The 19,345-nt window shown below is 46.5% G+C and overlaps 2 non-coding genes across 2 annotated transcripts; both read left to right on the plus strand.

Annotated features, from left to right (window-relative positions):
- The first annotated feature begins 3,529 nt into the window (after positions 1 to 3,529).
- Positions 3,530 to 3,611, plus strand: TRNAL-UAG (transfer RNA leucine (anticodon UAG)). The gene has a single exon. It is a non-coding gene; the product is annotated as a tRNA-Leu (tRNA).
- Positions 3,612 to 3,909: 298 nt separating this feature from the next.
- TRNAL-AAG (transfer RNA leucine (anticodon AAG)) lies at positions 3,910 to 3,991 on the plus strand. Its single transcript has one exon. It is a non-coding gene; the product is annotated as a tRNA-Leu (tRNA).
- Positions 3,992 to 19,345: the final 15,354 nt, after the last annotated feature.

Raw genomic sequence — 19,345 nt, forward strand, 5'->3', positions numbered from 1 at the left:
CTTCCTTGGTGCAATTGGGGAACAAGACTTGCCCAACAAAATGAACATTTTCACCAATCTGGCCGGAAAGGAAATACAGAGCATAATAAAGACGATCCCGGCACATGAAAGGACCACGTAACAACGCCTTTTCGCTGCATTCAACGACAGGCTGATAATCAACCCCAACAAGGACTATGCTCGCTACGCTTTCAATCAACGGGTGCAGCCTCCACATGAGTCTGTTAGTGAGTTTGTCATCTGCCTCCAGCAGGACAGTGACTTTGCCAACTTCAATGATGCGGAGGCAATACGACTGAGGATCATAGAAGGGTGCACCTCGTCAATACTCAGGAAACACCTCCTCAAAAAGCCCCTGCCCCTAAATAAAATACTCAACCTAGCGAATACGTTCGAGCGTGTAGACGCACAGGCAGCCTCCATCGGAAACAGAAGCCTCCATCCATTGCGGCCCTCACGGTAGGACAGACGGGATATTCTAAGCCTACAAGACCAAGGAGAAGACGAGGAGCTAGAAACCTATGACACCAAACCCTGAACAAGACACAATGCCACAGGTGCGGATTTGAGGTCCCACACAGACGACCAGGCCCGGCCATCGGACAGAGATGCAGGCGATGTGGTCAAGAAAGCCTTTTACAGGTGATGTGCAGAGTGAGACTGCCTACAAACCCTGCATGCCGACCTGCACCACCACCAAACCGACCAGAAGCCCTGACCCATCAAGAGGGCCCGACGCCCGGTCTACATGCGGAAGGATCCAGGCACTGCTGCCGCAAGAGAGATACCTGATACCACTAGTGGCACAGACAGCCATCATGGAGACCATCCTGCCCATACCACGCAGGCATGAGCACCCACTCCACCTGGAATTAAGCCCCAAAGGACTCTACGAGATGCCGAAATGGGAGGGACGCAGAAGCCACAATCAACGCCAGCAACGAGCAAGCATACCCCCTGGGCAAGTCCCAAGCCCACATATTCCAGTGGGGGAACTGCACAGGCGGCACAGACAAAGGGACAGTCACGCTGCGACCCAACCCAGGAAGACCACAGAATGCCCGCCGCATCCACATGGTACCGAGTCCCGCCATAGGGCACAACTGTCTCAGCCATCGGACGGCACTACAGCGCGCCCTCATCAACATCCACTATAGATTTTTCAAAGTCACCCAAGTGAAGGACCACACGCCTGAACAACATACGGGAGTGACAAGGAAAGCCAAAGAAAGGACATACCGCGCAGCTCCCATCCGAGTCACAGGGGACAAAGAACCAGTGACAACCACGATAAAGTGCCACAGAGGAATGACACCAAAGGCCTCCCTCTTCCACGAGTCATACCTGTAGGAACCAGAACCAACTAAATAGGCAGCGATCGAGATTTAAGGAACAGAGAGCGGAGAGACATACAAAGCACTGCAATGAGGAAATGCGGGCGAGACCCACGAGCCACCGAGCAGGGCTCATCGAACCATAAGGAGACCCCAATGGCTGATTGAGCAAATGTATCCAGGGAAGTCTCATGTTAAGTGGGGGGGAGGTGTTGTGAGGGAATGAGGACAGATCCCCTTTAAAGGAAAGAGCTCGAGACTATGGGAGGGAGCGGGAAGTCGGGAGGAAAGCGGCTCCCGTGTGGTGTATGTGCGACATGCATACAGGAACCCAGTTAGGGTGTTGGTGAAGAGAGGAGGACAGGATGGTGCCTTGTGGAACTCCAAAGTTTGGTGCCCAATGCTGGGATGTGCTGAGTTCATATGGATTAAGTTTGAGTAGGTGGCAGGTCCATGGTTAATTTTTTGTTTTGAGGTGGCTAGTAGTAGATGTGGGTCAGTGGGGATTAGTGGGGACATGCTCCATAGAGAAACCTTTCTTTGAATGCAGGCTTAAACGGATAAATACATCTCTCATTTTCTTTTTACGAAATCTGTTTGGTTGCAGTTGCCTAATTATAAATTGCCTGTTTCACTAGAAATGGCTGACCTCTTTCCTCTCTGGTCGACCCTCCCAGGTCCAAATGGGCTCCTTCCTCTCTGACATCTTTTTCTCCACCTGTGGTGTCCCCCAGGGATCCAACCTCTCTCCCTGGCTTTTCAACCAGTATCTGGCACTCCTTGCCCACCGCATCGCCGCCCTCTGCCCCCACTTCCAGTGCTATGCGGACGATACCCAGCTCATTTTCAGGCTACCCTCGGCCTCCTCCTCTCCTTCCCTCATCTCTGACTGTCTGTCTGCTATCCAGGAATGGTGTGCCGCCAATGACCTCTGCCTTAACGCCAGTAAGACTGAGATTCTACTCATCGGCGCACCCACTCCCTCCTTCCCTGCAGCTCTCTGGCCGGCCTCCCTTGGCCCCCTTCCTGCCCCTACATGCAAGGCTAAAAACCTCGGGGTCATCTTCGACTCCACACTCTCCTTCTCTCCTCATATATCTGATGTCTCTAAGAAATCACACTACCAGCTGCACCTCCTCAGAGGTATTCTTCCCTTCCTCTCCTTCCCCCAGAAGCTCACTGTCTCCCGAGCCCTGGTTCTCTCTAGGCTGGACTACTGTAACAGCCTCTATCTTAATCTCCCTGCCTCCACTCTCCGCCCTCTGCAACTTATCCAGAACAGAACTGCGAGACTTGTCCTTGGCCTCAAGCCCAGGGACCGTATCTCTCCAGGACTGAAATCTCTTCACTGGCTCCCAGTGGCTGCGAGGATTAAGTTCAAAACCCTCTGCATTGTCCACAAGGCCTTCTGGGGCTTGGGGCCTAAATACCTTCAACTCTCTCTTCCTAAATATCTTCCTTCACGAGCCCTTCGCTCATCCATCTCTAACTCCCTCATGGTCAGCCGCTTCTCGAAGCAACGCGCTGGGGGTAGATCTCTCTCCGCAGCAGGGGCCTCCCTCTGGAACAGCCTGCCTGCCTCCCTGAAACTTGAGGAGAACCATCTCCGGTTCCGGAAGCACCTCAAAACCTTCCTCTTCGCTTCTGCCTTCTCTCTCCCTCTCCCCTGCTAAACCTGCTTAACTCCCCACTGAATTCTGTACTTAACCTGCATCTGGGCCACTCTCAGCGACCTCGGTCCAGGGCCCAGCCACTCTCCACTTGCACTGCCCCCCTGGCTCCCCCTGCACTGTGGGACTGTCACTGTATCCCTACAGCCCCCTGCTCAGCACTTGCTCTGCACTTACCTCGCACTTGCCACTAGTTGGCCCTTTTTATTTATTATTATCGTTATTATTTCACTACGCCACTTACCTTGTACTGCACTTTTCCCCCCACCTCCTCCCCCTGCACTTTCTCCTTTTCCCCTTACCTCTGCACTTGCGCGATCTGAATGACACCTGGCCTAGTAGGATCGCTTGTCCGTCTTCCCCTTGTTTCCCTCCCTCCCTGCCTCGTCGCGCCTTGAAACACTTGTGTATAGGCGCGTTACAAATACCATATCATATCATATCATATCATAAATATATACAAATACAGAACTGCTGGGTTAGTATGTTTCATCTTAAATGACATTTGTATCAGATATATCCCGAGGTAGCGTGGCCGAGCGGTCTAAGGCGCTGGATTTAGGCTCCAGTCTCCCTGGAGGCGTGGGTTCGAATCCCACCGCTGCCATCTGTTTTATTTTAGTTCGTTTTTTATTTTTAAATATATAAAGCTGAACATTTACGATTTTGTTCACCCCCGCCCTCATAGATAGACCCACTTTGGCACGCTTGCCTTTTCTCAAAACAAAAAGGTAGACTTTTGTTTTCATTCTGTTTTATGACAAGAGAGTCTTCTAAACACCGACTAGAGCAAGAGACATGCCACATCATCGGTATTTCATAGTTCTTTTTCTTCTATAGATGTGCAAACTGACGTTTCCAGATATGCTACTTACTTCATTGTATATTCCACAATTTATGAACGTGGTAGCGTGGCCGAGCGGTCTAAGGCGCTGGATTAAGGCTCCAGTCTCTTCGGAGGCGTGGGTTCGAATCCCACCGCTGCCAATCATTTTTCTTTTTAAAGGAACATTTTTAGTTGTGATAGTAAAACGCACAAGTTCTCTTAAAATGTATTGTATGGCGGCCCTAGAGGTCACAAATTTAACCCAACCAACTTAATAGAGACCCGAGTCCACCCATGTTTGTGAGTGTTCAAACACCGGAAGTGCTGCTACCATCTTTGTGAGGGGTGTAAACACCGGATGTTTAGCCTGTAGCTGTAGCTTCACAGACAGAATTTGAATTCTGGTAGCCAGCCAGCCATCTTTGTGAGTAGCAGAAGGACGTGTTGCTGTTAGCATTCGTTATTTATGAAGAACAATGCAGTGCCTACTGCGAGACACGTCACCCTTGAGTTGAAAGCGCTGTCTCGGTCTCGCTCTGAGCAGGCCAGGCGCTGACAGCTCTTCTCTGCAGCAGCCAGGACTGAAGAAACCGAATCTATATACCCTACTCTCTCAACCTGGTTATGCTGCAAAGCGGATTAGATGTTTTTTGCTGTTGAGGACACATTGAAAGCTATCAATGAGCATGGGACTTGTCAGGCTTTTTAGTGTGAACAGTCAGAGGCGGATCTATCACTTTTCCCGTAGCCGAGCGTGCAACTGAGAAGACCTCCCACAGTCCTATTTTTGCGCAGAATTCTGGGAATTGTAGTTATCTTTACATTTCTAATGGGGGAGAACAAACGGGGGAAAACGGAATTACCTTCAAGTCATGCCCGCAGGAAACTTGAGAGCTGTACTACTGTCCTGGTACCACCCGCTATATGTAGGTGGGTTGAGCAGTATGCTGCCAAGTGGCCTCATTTCATGCCAGACATCTTGAGCCAATCATCAATTTGAACTCCTTATTCTAGGACGTGTAGCCCCATACTTACAACGGGGAAAGACGAAGCTACAAGTCTCAGCACCAGTATGCATTGGGAAAACCGGTCTGGTTCAACGCATGGCATGGGACCATTTGGTAGTTATAGTAGAACCTCTCTTTATTTTGCTACCGTAACTCAATTCCCTTTTCCTGGCCCTCCCCTTCCTCCCTGCTTCGACGTGTCCTCCAATCTCCCAGTGTCCTCTCCCTTAAAGGGGCTGCTGCCAGTTCTCTCCACAACATCTGCTCCCTACTTATCATGATGCCTCTCGAGTTCACATTTGTTCAATAAGCTGTGAGGGTTTCCGAGTGACTCAATGGAGTCTTGTGGGTCTCTCCCCCCCCCCCTTCATCAGTCTTAACTAGCTCCTCCACTGAGGGTTCTGGCATTCTCTCTTGGGGTATTCTCTCCAGTGTCTTTGTCTGTTCTTCGTCCCCTCTTGCTTGTTCCAGGTTTTCAGCATTCGATCTGCAGAAGAAGGTGGCATTCTGTGTTATGTCCCATCCGTCCCTTGCCGCAGTGTTCATAGACCCTTTGACTTCAGTTACGTGAAAGGTTTCGGGTTCGTACTTGGTATCAGTCTTTCTCTGTTGTCTCTGGTGGACCAAGACTTGTTCCCCCATAGGTTGCGGTGGATCTCTCGCTCCTCTTTGTTGGTCAGCCCATATCTTCGCTCTCCTCTTCCTTTCGCCATCTCGTTCCCGGATCTCAGCGTCTTGTTCCTCCATGTAGTCTTTAAAGTGCAGCAGGCGAGTTTGGTGCTTGTATTGGGTCATTATTGCTGTTGGGATCCTCCCCGTGGCCTCGTGGGGTGTGCTCCGGTAGCATTTTAGCGTTTGCTGTGTTCTGCTGAGTGCTTTCTGCCGTGTTCTCTTGATGGTGGACATAAATCGTTGCAACAGTCCATACGCTTGGGGCCAGAGCGGTGTAGTCTTCTGATGTTGGAACTCCAAGTGTGCTCCAAACTTTCTAAAGTCATGGCTTTGGAATCTGTTTTCACGATGTTCGGTACACCCCATTCGCTAAATAGTTCATCAAGGGCTCCTGCCAAGCTATGGAGCGCCATGGACTGTACTAGCTTAAGCTTATCGCTACTCGTTGCCATGGACCCTTTGAAAGTGGCACAATCCGAAAGGGGGCACTGGGCTGTGTTGGCTGCTGCTCTCTGGCGAGCTTGACAGAGCATAAATATGTCATCTACCACTGCATCCATGTAGGGGAACCAGACTTGATTTCACAATATCTTTTTTGTGTTTGCCAATCCCGTATGGCCCTCGTGGGCCAGGTTGACTACCATCTTTCACACTGCTTTGGTTACCACTCAGGAGGACCCCTTGCTCGTTTGTGGCCAGCTAACCTACTTTGGCCATCCACTTGATCTCCTTTCTGTCCATGTGTTCACACTCTTGCAGTACCTATTTGTGGTTCTTCCACTTGTTTGTGGTGGTGAGCTAAACTGCGGCCTTGACAGTGGCGTCCTGTCTGCACTTGGCAATGAACATTGCCAGGGTGAGCGTCAGGTGTAGCACATTCTCTGACAGGTATTGAATGTAAAGCTGGGCGAGCCCCACTTAGGGCTCTGACCTGACCCCCTCTTGGGTACGTGCCTCCCCGAAGCGGGCCGGCCACTAACCCCAGCGGGTGCTCGCACACACCTATTTTAAAAAAAAAAACAAAATGCGCTTGCACTTGCCTTTTTTTTTTTCTGGCCGCTGTTAGGCAGAATTATATGCAGTACCCTTTGGGAACACCACACACAATTAAGACTACAAGTTTCAGTACAATTTCACCTTTGGTACAAGCCTGTACTACACAGTTGAAGTGGTAGCAGTAGCGGAGGAGCCAGACTTATGTCAAGAGTAAGTGAGCAGAATCAAATAGTTACACAAAGGACAGCAATTACTATGATTCACACAAACACTGACTCAAGGTTTTCACGTAAAAGAATATACATTTATTTCTCTCTTCAGTTGTATAACATTACACTATTATAGATAGTCTAAAAATCACTCTCTTAATACACCACACCACTTCCCTTAAATTCCAGACAAGTTCAGCTCACAAAATGAAGTGGGAGCAAAATGGCACTCCAGCAATTTAAAAGGGAGGGAAAGACAAAAGAAATGAATCCACACCAACAGTGTACCCCGAGTACCAAGTACTCGGGGCAAGAGAACACGAGAGGCTACAATGATAAAATCAGATAGAAAAGGCTTAGGGCCAAAGTCAGTGGTTCAAAAGTCTTTTGCTCAAGATAATACAGTTCAGGGTAGTTCGCGGTAAAGTTCGTGGCACGGTTTCCGGACGAGGTTGGTTGGTAGAAAAGTTAGTTCAAAGAGAAGAGAAGGACAAGCCCTCGGATTGGAGAAAGATTTCAAACACTTTCACCGCAACTGAACGAAATGCAAAACCGGATTTGCACAGTACCTTAAAACGGAGAAGGAGCTGTAGCTGAGGCAGAAGTTCCTGGTAGTTCCTGCAGGCTCACGGTTCCTGAAGCGACTGTCGGATTGATCAGAAGTAGGAAGACTGGAGGGTCCTGCACTACCCAGGGAAGAAACCAGCAGCAGAGCAAAGCAGCGAATAAAAGGTGCGCTCCTTAAAACCCAAGCAGGGTCTGACCTTCCTGGCTATCCGGCCCACTGTAGCTCTGTACAGCAAATTCGACCAGAGGAGGGGTCCTGGCTTGCAGTTTGGGTGAACTGGTTGGTCCCACCAGCTCAAGGGAAGCAGTTTCCTGGAGGATCTTCTCTGTCGTCGGATTCTGGAGATTCAGACCTACAGCAGGGCTTCACCGGGCGGTTCAGTCGTTGTAGGGGTCCTCCTCTTCCAGTTCCTCGTTAGTTCTTTCGTTCCAGTGGCGACTCTGCTCTTCCAGTCCCAGAAACCTTCTTTTTATGCAGTTTTCCCCCATTCACACAGTCTGGTTGTCAATCACACATCAGGGTGGCAGGCCTGGCAAGGCCAGTCCCCTTAGCCATTCAGACAGGAGTGCGACTTGGGTTACCAAGGGAACCCATGTCAGGGGTCCTAAAACCCCTCCCTCACATCCTGCCTACCCAGACTCTCAGGCGCCTAAAGGAGGGCTTCTGTGTAGAAGCCCGCGAAAAAGCGATGAACAAAGGGGCCAAACCTGATTTTGGCACGCAGAGTAAAACACGAGAAAGACTTTAACAAAAAGAAATGGCGAATAAACCCAGCCAGAGCCAAAATAAAATGATTTTTATCAAGCGGATTTATGTTTGAGGCTAATATAATAGCCTAAAACATTACCACGTTTATGTAAGATAATTGCAGTAGAAAAGTTAGGGTAGATACCACTGCCATCAGCCAAGTCTTAACGTAAAGGGAGCGAAACAATGCCCCAAGAGGCACAGACAAAAGGATAAGAATTAACCCTTTCCAATACTCCATGGGAGATGGGGTGTACAAGGGTCTGTGGTTTAAAGTGAGTAAAGTTAATGGCAACTATACCTTTTTCTGGGGGACTGTAGTCAGCCCCAGAAAATGCAGTCGGTGGGAAGTCTAAAAGACAACCCTGTGTCACTGCACTGAAGGTGCTGTGTAACACACATGAAAAATAAGGTGCTCTGGAGTAGGTGAGGCTCCAGTGCCCAAGATCACACAAAAAGTAGAAACACACATGGCAAAACACATGTAAGAGTCGGAAAAAAGGATCACACTCTTACCAGGTGAAAACAATAAATCCTAGAGATCCAGAAAAGCTGCTGAGGGACTCTTAGGTAAGGGAAATTAACCATTTATGAGAATTCTCCGTAACAGCCGCCTGACCCAAACTTACCCTGTCCAGGAGAGCGTGTCAATCTCCACCACTCTCCTGGCTTCCTGCATCCAACAGCTGTTAACAGCTGTTAACCTCTTTGGCCACGGTATCTCTCGGGGGCAGCTTTTTTTTTACAATGGCTGCACTTTGTTGCTATGATGCAGCAGACCCCAGTCTGTACTTTGTTCTTAGGTTATTCATGTTGTGGAAAACCCTTAATTAGTGACTTAAAGCAACTTTGTTTTGCATATCAAGATAATAGAAACATGATGGATATAAACACATTTTTAAATGGGCGCTTTGTGTCACTCACTTTAAGTAGCACAGATTTGCAAGGTAACTGGTGCTTGGTGAGCTCATTGAATTGGAAATGTTGCCTCATGCATATGAAAGGCTCTGACTGCCACTGATAAAAGATATGTTTGCAACCTGAGCACCTTAACGACCTGCAGAGCCACGGACGTTGTGCGTGTGTCTGCCTAGCTGAGACCTGGGAAACTGGAAGTACTTGAAGATCCGGCCTGAGCCAATTCTATATTTGGCTCAGGGGGAAGAAATGCTTCAAGGACCTGTTTCTTGAGCCTTTGAACTAAAGGTACGCTCTGTAAAAATTAAAAGAACTAGTGGTACGGCACCAATGATTTATACTGCATTCCCATCTCTGAATGTCAGTGAATTGCTGCCCCCTCTCCCACTTTTGCAGGCACTAAGGCTTCATTAACACTGTCCATGAAAATGCAGTGAAGGGCACAACATACATGTCCTGCAAACATACTGTTAAGGTCACCATCAATTTATTTATGAACTCCATACTAAAGAATAAAGGAGCGTCCTAATTCTGTACTGTATCTGGTAAGATAGCTCATCAGGTTGAGCGCTTGCTGCTGTGATCTGTGTGAGATTAACTCGGCCCGTTCATCCTTCAGAGGTAGATAAATGGGTACCAACTTTGGTACACATTTTTACACATTTATCGACATGCAAATATGCCTTTTATACAGCGCTTTGGAGATAACGTTTTGTGCCGCCTTTTCCTGTGGTGGGCTCCTAGAGCCAGGCCTGACCCCCCAGACTCGGCCCTAGCCATGAAATCTCTGGCTCCCCCAATTCTAATTGAATGTAGGGCTGAGCTTCTCTCTCTAGGGTGTCTTTCACTTGACCTTCCGGGTGTATGGATAAGTAGTCTGCCGGATATCCCTCCCACCCCGGTTTGGGAACAATATGGAAGTCGTACTCCTGCAACCTGATGCTCCATCTCTGAATGCACAGTGGCATCCTGGTCTTCGATTTCCCGAATGGGGACAGGTGTGCTTGATGGTCAGTGACAAGGATGAATCGGCGGCCAATGACGAAATGATAAAAAAATTGCAAGCCCATACAGCGGCTAAGCTCTTCCTCTTGGCTTGTGAATGCGCCCTCTTGGTGGCTAATAGGGCTCTGCTGGCGTAGGCAGAGATGCGTTGGTCGGGTCATTCAACTGATTCACTTGGGTCAAGATCGCTCCCAGACCCACCGGACTGGCGTCCACTGTAATTTCGGTTTGCCGCGTGGGGTCAAAGTAGGCTAGTCTACGGCTGGTAACCAGTTCTGTATTTATGGTCCGGAATGCTTCTCTGCATTCAGCACCCCCATGCAAATGACACGTCCTTCTTGGTCAATGTCATGAGGGTGTTTGTAAGCGTGGCAAAGTTGGGGATGTAACGGGCACAGTACCTTGCCATGCCCAGGAATGACCTGAGCTCAGAGACGTCCGTGAGTGGGGTTAGGTGCACTATTGCACTTTTTTTGTCTGCGTTGGCTGTCATCCCCGTATCTGAAGATTTGCCCGAAGATGGTGGTCACCACTGGTGAGATTAGTCTGCGGATTGTTTCCTGGAATATTTCCGCTACGGACGATATTCCAAAATGTAGTCGCTTGTAGCGGAAAAGCCCTGTGTTCAACACAGTTGTCGTTATGGGCGTGGAGTCAGGGTGGGTAACCAGCTGGTGGTAATCCTGATTAAGGTCCAGCTTTGAAAATCATACCGCCTGGTTCAGCTTGATAATCATGTCCTCTATAGTTGGACCCGGATGCCTCCCGCTGGATTGCCGTGTTCAGTATGCGCATGTCGGAGTCGCAGTCGTTCATTATACTTTGGCACTGCCACCAGCGGTGATACCCATGGTGCTGGGCCACTCACTCTCTCAATTATGTCATTGTCGAGGAGTAGCTGCAGCTCTTTCGACACTTGGGCATGCAGGTTGAATCCCACTCAGCGTGGGTTTTGGGACACACTTTCGGGTCTAGATGGAGTGTTATTATCACAGTCCTTTAGCATGCTTAGATACTCAAACAGTACCGGAATTGTTTTTATCCGCTGGATCGTAATCTCTTGGTCTGTCACCATGTCACCTCACTCACTCCGGTCGGGTGCCCCTTCACCCCTTCCGACTGGTCAGAGTGATAGTCAATGAGGGTGAGTGCCCTTGCCGTGCGGTAGCTCAGTAAGCATCTCTGACGTATGGGGTTAAAGTCTAACTAAAGCTAGGGAATTCACCCATTAAAGGCATGCTGTATGCAGATGACCTGATATTGTTCGATAGAACTCTGTCGGGTATCAAGAGCATGCTAAAGTAACTTTCAAAGTATTCCTTCCAGCTGGGACTTACCATCAATTTAGGGAAGACCAAGATAATGTCGATCACCAGAAAGTGACCAAGACAATCTGGAATTCAAACCAGCCAGGGCATGATAGAATTTGCTGACTCTTATTCTTATTTGGACCTGGAATTTGACGTATCATCCAATTACAACCAGATAATTGCACAAAAAAAGAGGTGAGCTAAACTGCTGACGCTTCAGGCCTGTAAATTTGCCAGGGGGCATTCAGATTACAGTATGGCCGGCATTGTTAAATTGTACCAACAGGGCTTTGTGCCGGCCATGCTTTACGGACTGGAAGCTCTGACCATGCAGGACCTGAATTGGCTCAATATCCTAGAGGGCCATTACTGGCGGGCAGTTTTAGGCCTAGGGCCAGCTTGTTCTATGCAATATCTGAGGCTTGAATTGGGTTTAACCTCACTGAGGGGAATGGCCCTGCGTGCTCGGGGTGTTTTTTTATTTGAAATCATGTACTTCACTTATCTGTAAACTGCTTGCAGTATTGGGAAACAATTATGACTCAGAAAAGGTCCCGCGTGGGGGTAACTTTAAACATCTTACGGGGTAATTCATGGAATACTTGTGCGGCGAAATTTGTGGCGCAAGCGTGAAAAAGCTAGCGCACGCGTGCGAATCGCATCCGTGCGATTCACGGAAGGCCCTGCGTGTGTTTTCCCATTGTATCCAGAGCTCTGGTTCTCTCTAGGCTGGACTAATGCAACAGCCTCTTTCTAAATCTGCCTGCAACCACTCTCCGCCCTCTGCAGCTCATCCGGAACAGGACTGCGAGACTTGTCCTTGGCCTCAAGCCCTGCGATCGTATCCCTCCAGCCCTGAAATCTCTTCATTGGCTCCCAGTGTCTGCAAGGATTAAATTCAAGACCCTTTGCATTATCCACAAGGCGTTCTGGGGCCTGGTTCCACAATACATTGAACTCTCCCTTCGTAAATACCTTCCTACTTGAGCTCTTCACTCCTTCACCTCCATCTCCCTCAGGGTCAGTTGCTTCTCCAAGCAACGAATTGTGGGTAGATCCCTTTCCTCTGCTGGGGCATCCATCTGGAACAGCCTCCCTGCCCCTCTGAAACTTGAGGAGAACCATCTTCGGTTCCGGAAGCACCTCAAAATCTTCCTCTTTACTTCTGCCTTTGCTCTTCCTCTCCCCTGCTAAACTGTCTGCTATGGCACTGGACACCTGGTTACCCTCTGATATTGGCCCCAGACCCCTGCCCTCCATGCCACACACCCGCACTGCCTCCTGGAAACCCTTGCACTTGGGTCTGTATCTGCTACCCTACAGTCCCCTTCCAGCACTTATCATTCACTGTTGTCTACACCTTATTTTTGCACTTACTACCTGCTGGCCGCACTACCCGTGGTTGTTCAATCACGTGTTCAGCACTATCCACTCCTCCCCTGCCCCTCGCATTTCCCCCTTGCCTCTATCCTGCACTTGCACGTTCTCAATGTCACTGGGCCTAGTAAGATTCTTGTTTTGTCCTCCCTTGTTTCCCCTCTCTTGCCTAGTTGCGCTCTGAAACACTTGTGTATGGGCGCAATACAAATAAAATATCATATCTTATAAATATCAGTCTCAGAAGGAAGGTGAGTAACAGCAATATTCAATTGAATAGAAATAATTTCATCCATAAAACATGTGGATAAGGAATCACAAAGGGCCTGAGAAGAGGAACCGGTAAGCTAGTAGAGAGATTACGAACCACTTTGAACAACTCCCTGGGGTGATTCACAGAAGTTTCAATAATAGATGCAACATAGACATGTTTGGCACATGAAATGTCAAGGTGATACTGGGAGGTGACCAGAGACAAGGCAAGCTTGTCCCTGGGTGTATAAGAGCGCCTCCACTTTCGCTCCATCTGTCTGCGTTGTAGGCGAAGGTTGTGCAGCTCGTCCATGAACCACTGCTGAGAGGGGCGTGAAAATAGCATAGATGTCTTGAGCAGAGCAAGGCTGTCTGCAACTGTGGTCAGAGTACTAGTTAAAGAATCCATGCCACAGTGGACAGCCCTGAAAGTCGGGCAAGTATAAAAGAGGTCAGATCAGTTTTAAATACTGAGCGCCAGCCACGCAGCTGGACCAATTTGGCTGGTGGAGCAAATGGTGGGCCCTTAATTCCCCAGGTGAAGGAGACAAAGAAATGATCAGACCACGGGATTTGAAAGGCCGCAAAAAGAGTGATCTCAGAATCTGCTGAGAAAATCAGGTCCAAGGTGTTACCTAAGGAATGGGTCTGTTCATGAACCTGCTGGGAGGGAGAGTTCTTTCATAGAGGACCGAAAGCTTTGAATCTTAAAGTTCTCCACCTCATTGACCTTAAGATTAAAGGCACCCACAATTGTAATTGGTTATTTATAACGTGCTTAATACCCAGAGGTTTCTAAGCGCGGACCCGGGTATCAAACCTGTGTTGCTCTGTGTCATCTTGCTACCAAGGCGAGCACTTTGCCCCGGAGCTATCCTCCCAACACAATGGCATATCATCCTGACAAAGACAGTTTTTGGTTACTTGAAGGAGACGAATGTAAAACCTGTTCTTACTCCAGGAGTAGTTGGAACATATTACTTCTTTTGGTACATTGTTGATACAACTGAACTTTTTATTATCAAGTTATGAAACCGCAAGAACTGTGATGGAACTTTGAGGCAAAACAGAATTTCCTGATTTCTTTTGAACTGTGGAGCAAAACCTTGCTCAAACCTGGGGAAGGGGAATTAACCCAGGTTATGAGAAGAGGCAGTGGCTATATTGTGAATGTGGTTTTATGTTATATATAATTGTTGGATTCAACTGCCATACATTTCCTTATTGATTTAATGAGTATACAAGTGTGAGGGACAGATATCCTTTTGTAATAGTATTTTCTTTAGTTTATTCTAGGCAGGAAAATCCTTGTCAGGGTAGGGATAGAGTGGCGATTATCCTACCTTTTTATTTAATAAAATGGCTAAAGTTGAAAACTCTTTACAAAGTTGTTGGCCTCACATTTTTTACCCCTCACAACAGGTTCTGAGATGCTGCATGGTTGGGGAAATCCAAGGTTCAGGACACGGGCAAGAGGGATAATGGTATTCAACGAGAGCACTAGTGCTAGGTTAGAATCTGGGAAGGCCTTCTGACTGGAGTTGGTAACAGATGGAAAGAGCACCTAAAGGAAGGGCCTGACTTTATTTAGTTGCAGAGTTATTTAGTCCAGTGAGTTTCAGAAAAATTGGGTGGACTGATTGTGGGAGGGGGACCAGAAAATTGTCAGAGTGTGAGGAGTCAAGGTGAAGACAGTGGCCGTAGTCATGTTCGGCAGGTTGAATTGCCAGGAGTTCAGTGGCATAGATTTGATTAAGAGGTCCAAGTCATTGGAAAATAGAGATTGAAGACTCAAGGAGGCCAATAGATGAGAATTATGTAAGATGAGGTGGAGCAAGGAGTTGAATACAAATGCACTCAAAAGAAAATGAGTATAAGTCATTGGGGAGAGAGGGGGATGGCGTGAGCTCCAGGGCAGCCTTGCCTGAACAGCCATTGGCTAAGAACGAGAGGCAAAGGGAAGCACCCTCCAGAGCAGCTCCACTGCCTGTTTGCCCCTGTTAGCCCATGGACGCCAGACGTAGACAACCTACAGTGACTGACAAGGTAAGAGTGGTGTGGGCGGGGAGTACAGCCATTGCTGTACTCCAGTAAAACACCACCACTTTTTTTTTACTTAAATCATATATCTACCTGCATTCCATGTTTTGCATTTAGCCTAAATGTGTAAGTTAGTCATGTGTTTCTTCTAACTAACGGTACTAAAAACAATCAAATTCTACATACTCAACTGCAAACTCTGAACTGGACACAACCATACCTCTACCGCACCGCAACCCAGATGCACTTCACAACACCCAACCCAGCATAAAATCAAACCATGCACAATCATACCTCAACACTACTTGCCGGCTACCAACTGAAAATGCACCAATGCCCAGCGACCGGTTTCTCCGAACTGAAGCTGTCAACAGTACCTCAAAGCACTCTTGCTCTTTTCTCTCTCAATCCCACTAACAACCCCCGCCCCAACACTCCTTACATTGCAGATCTGCCAGTGTGCCAAGAGACCACACCAGTGGCAACAGTGTGCGGTACAAGATCTCATAACATTAACATCATTTGCCAGTGTTGGTATCAAATGCCCAGCTGCTTCCACCATATGCGCAGGCACTTCTGTGATAAGACTGTGCTCTTCTACCATACAGCATACCCTCATTCCTTTAACTGACAAGTCCTACTCCATATATTCAGGTACTGGCAGAGACATCACTATAGACCATGTTCATGAGTAATGACGTGAGTTAATGACAGGCATCGTTTAGCCTTTCTCATTTCAACATGTTTTTCATGTGTGTTTGTATCATTTTCAGGTGAGTTTTGCTGCCGTTTTATATATTAGGGTAGCGTTCCGGCCTGTTCCGGGTACTTTTTTTGTGGAAAAATGTAGATTTTGGGCAGTGATGGGTTAATAACAGCATATTGGTGGAGCTGTCTCATTTCAACATGTTCTTCATGTGTGTTTGCATCATTTTCAGGCAAGTTTTGCTGCCAATATGTTAGGGTACCGTTCCGGCCCGTTCCGGGTACTTTTTCGTGTGAAAATGTAGATTTTGGGCATTAATGGGTTAATGACAGCATATTGGTGCACCTTTCTCATTTCAAAATGTTCTTCATGTGTGTTTGCATCATTTCCAGGTGAGTTTCGCTGCCGTTTTATATATTAGGGTAGCGTTCCGGCCCGTTCCGGGTACTTTTTCGTGATAAAATGTAGATTTCGGGCAGTAATGGGTTAATGACAGCATATTGGTGGAGCTTTCTCATTTCAACATATTCTTCATGTGTGTTTGCATCATTTTCAGGTGATTTTTGCTGCCATTTTATATGTTAGGGTACCGTTCCGGCCCGTTCCGGGTACTTTTTCGTGATAAAATGTAGATTTTGGGCAGTAATGGGTTAATGACAGCATATTGGTGCACCTTTCTCATTTCAAAATGATATTCATGTGTGTTTGTATCATTTTCAGGTGAGTTTCTCTGCCGTTTTATATATTAGGTTAGCGTTCCGCCCGTTCCGGGTACTTTTTCGTGATAAAATGTAGATTTTGGGCATTAATGGGTTAATGATAGCATATTTGGGCACCTTTCTCATTTCAAAATGTTCTTCATGTGTGTTTGCATCATTTTCAGGTGAGTTTTGCTGCCATTTTATATTTTAGGGTACTGTTCCGGCCCGTTCCGAGTACTTTTTCGTATGAAAAAGTAGATTTTGGGCAGTAATGGGTTAATGACAACACATTGGTGCACCTTTCTCATTTCGAAATGTTCTTCATGTGTGTTTGCATCATTTTCAGGCTGGTTTCCCTGCCGTTTTATATATTAGGGTAGCGTTCCGGCCCGTTCCGGGTACTTTTTCGTGATAAAATGTAGATTTTGGGCAGTAATGGGTTAATGACAGCATATTGATGCACCTTTCTCATTTCAAAATGTTCTTCATGTGTGTTTGCATCATTTTCAGCTGAGCTTCGCTGCTGTTTTATATTTTAGGGTAGCATTCCGGCCCGTTCCGAGTACTTTTTCGTGATAAAATGTAGATTTTGGGCAGTAATGGGTTAATGACAGCATATTGGTGGAGCTTTCTCATTTCAAAATGTTCTTCATGTGTGTTTGCATCATTTTCAGCTGAGTTTTGCTGCCATTTTATATGTTAGGGTACCGTTTCGGCCCGTTCCAGGTACTTTTTCGTGATAAAATGTAGATTTTGGGCAGTAATGGGTTAATGACAGCATATTGGTGCACCTTTCTCATTTCAAAATGTTCTTCATGTGTGTTTGCATCATTTCCAGGTGAGTTTTGCTGCCATTTTATATTTTAGGGTACTGTACCGGCCCGTTCCGCGTACTTTTTCGTGTGAAAATGTAGATTTTGGGCAGTAATGGGTTAATGACAGCATTTTGGTGCACCTTTCTCATTTCAAAATGTTCTTCATGTGTGTTTGCATCATTTTCAGGTGAATTTCGCTGCCGTTTTATATATTAGGGTAGCATTCCGGCCCGTTCTGGGTACTTTTGCGTGATAAAATGTAGATTTTGGGCAGTAATGGGTTAATGACAGCATATTGGTGGAGCTTTCTCATTTCAACATATTCTTCATGTGTGTTTGTATCATTTTCAGGTGAGTTTCTCTGCCGTTTTATATATTAGGTTAGCGTTCCGCCCGTTCCGGGTACTTTTTCGTGATAAAATGTAGATTTTGGGCATTAATGGGTTAATGATAGCATATTTGGGCACCTTTCTCATTTCAAAATGTTCTTCATGTGTGTTTGCATCATTTTCAGGTGAGTTTTGCTGCCATTTTATATTTTAGGGTACTGTTCCGGCCCGTTCCGAGTACTTTTTCGTATGAAAAAGTAGATTTTGGGCAGTAATGGGTTAATGACAACACATTGGTGCACCTTTCTCATTTCGAAATGTTCTTCATGTGTGTTTGCATCATTTTCAGGCTAGTTTCCCTGCCGTTTTATATATTAGGGTAGCGTTCCGGCCCGTTCCGGGTACTTTTTCGTGATAAAATGTAGATTTTGGGCAGTAATGGGTTAATGACAGCATATTGATGCACCTTTCTCATTTCAAAATGTTCTTCATGTGTGTTTGCATCATTTTCAGCTGAGCTTCGCTGCTGTTTTATATTTTAGGGTAGCATTCCGGCCCGTTCCGAGTACTTTTTCGTGATAAAATGTAGATTTTGGGCAGTAATGGGTTAATGACAGCATATTGGTGGAGCTTTCTCATTTCAAAATGTTCTTCATGTGTGTTTGCATCATTTTCAGCTGAGTTTTGCTGCCATTTTATATGTTAGGGTACCGTTTCGGCCCGTTCCAGGTACTTTTTCGTGATAAAATGTAGATTTTGGGCAGTAATGGGTTAATGACAGCATATTGGTGCACCTTTCTCATTTCAAAATGTTCTTCATGTGTGTTTGCATCATTTCCAGGTGAGTTTTGCTGCCATTTTATATTTTAGGGTACTGTACCGGCCCGTTCCGCGTACTTTTTCGTGTGAAAATGTAGATTTTGGGCAGTAATGGGTTAATGACAGCATTTTGGTGCACCTTTCTCATTTCAAAATGTTCTTCATGTGTGTTTGCATCATTTTCAGGTGAATTTCGCTGCCGTTTTATATATTAGGGTAGCATTCCGGCCCGTTCTGGGTACTTTTGCGTGATAAAATGTAGATTTTGGGCAGTAATGGGTTAATGACAGCATATTGGTGGAGCTTTCTCATTTCAACATATTCTTCATGTGTGTTTGCATCATTTTCAGGTGATTTTTGCTGCCATTTTACATGTTAGGGTACCGTTCCGGCCCGTTCCGGGTACTTTTTTGTGATAAAATGTAGATTTTGGGCAGTAATGGGTTAATGACAGCATATTGGTGGAGCTTTCTCATTTCAAAATGTTCTTCATGTGTGTTTGCATCCTTTTCAGGTGAGTTTTGATGCCTTTTTATATGTTAGGGTCCCGTTCCGGGTACTTTTTCGTGTGAAAATGTAGATTTTGGGCAGTAATGGGTTAATGACAGCATATTGGTGGAGCTTTCTCATTTCAAAATGTTCTTCATGTGTGTTTGCATCATTTTCAGCTGAGTTTTGCTGCCATTTCATATGTTAGGGTACCGTTCCGGCCCGTTCCGGGTACTTTTTTGTGATAAAATGTAGATTTTGGGCAGTAATGGGTTAATGACAGCAATTTGGTGGAGCTTTCTCATTTCAAAATGTTCTTCATGTGTGTTTGCATGATTTTCAGGCGAGTTTCATTGCCGTTTTATATATTAGGGTAGCGTTCCGGCCCATTCCGGGTACTTTTTCGTGATAAAATGTAGATTTTGGACAGTAATGGGTTAATGACAGCATATTTGTGCACCTTTCTCATTTCAAAATGTTCTTCATTTGTGTTTGCATCATTTTCATGTGATTTTTGCTGCCATTTTATATGTTAGGGTACCGTTCCGGCACGTT

Source organism: Ambystoma mexicanum, chromosome 1p (genome assembly GCF_040938575.1).
Source record: "Ambystoma mexicanum isolate Mex_15411 chromosome 1p, UKY_AmexF1_1, whole genome shotgun sequence".
Classification (NCBI taxonomy): domain Eukaryota; kingdom Metazoa; phylum Chordata; class Amphibia; order Caudata; family Ambystomatidae; genus Ambystoma; species Ambystoma mexicanum.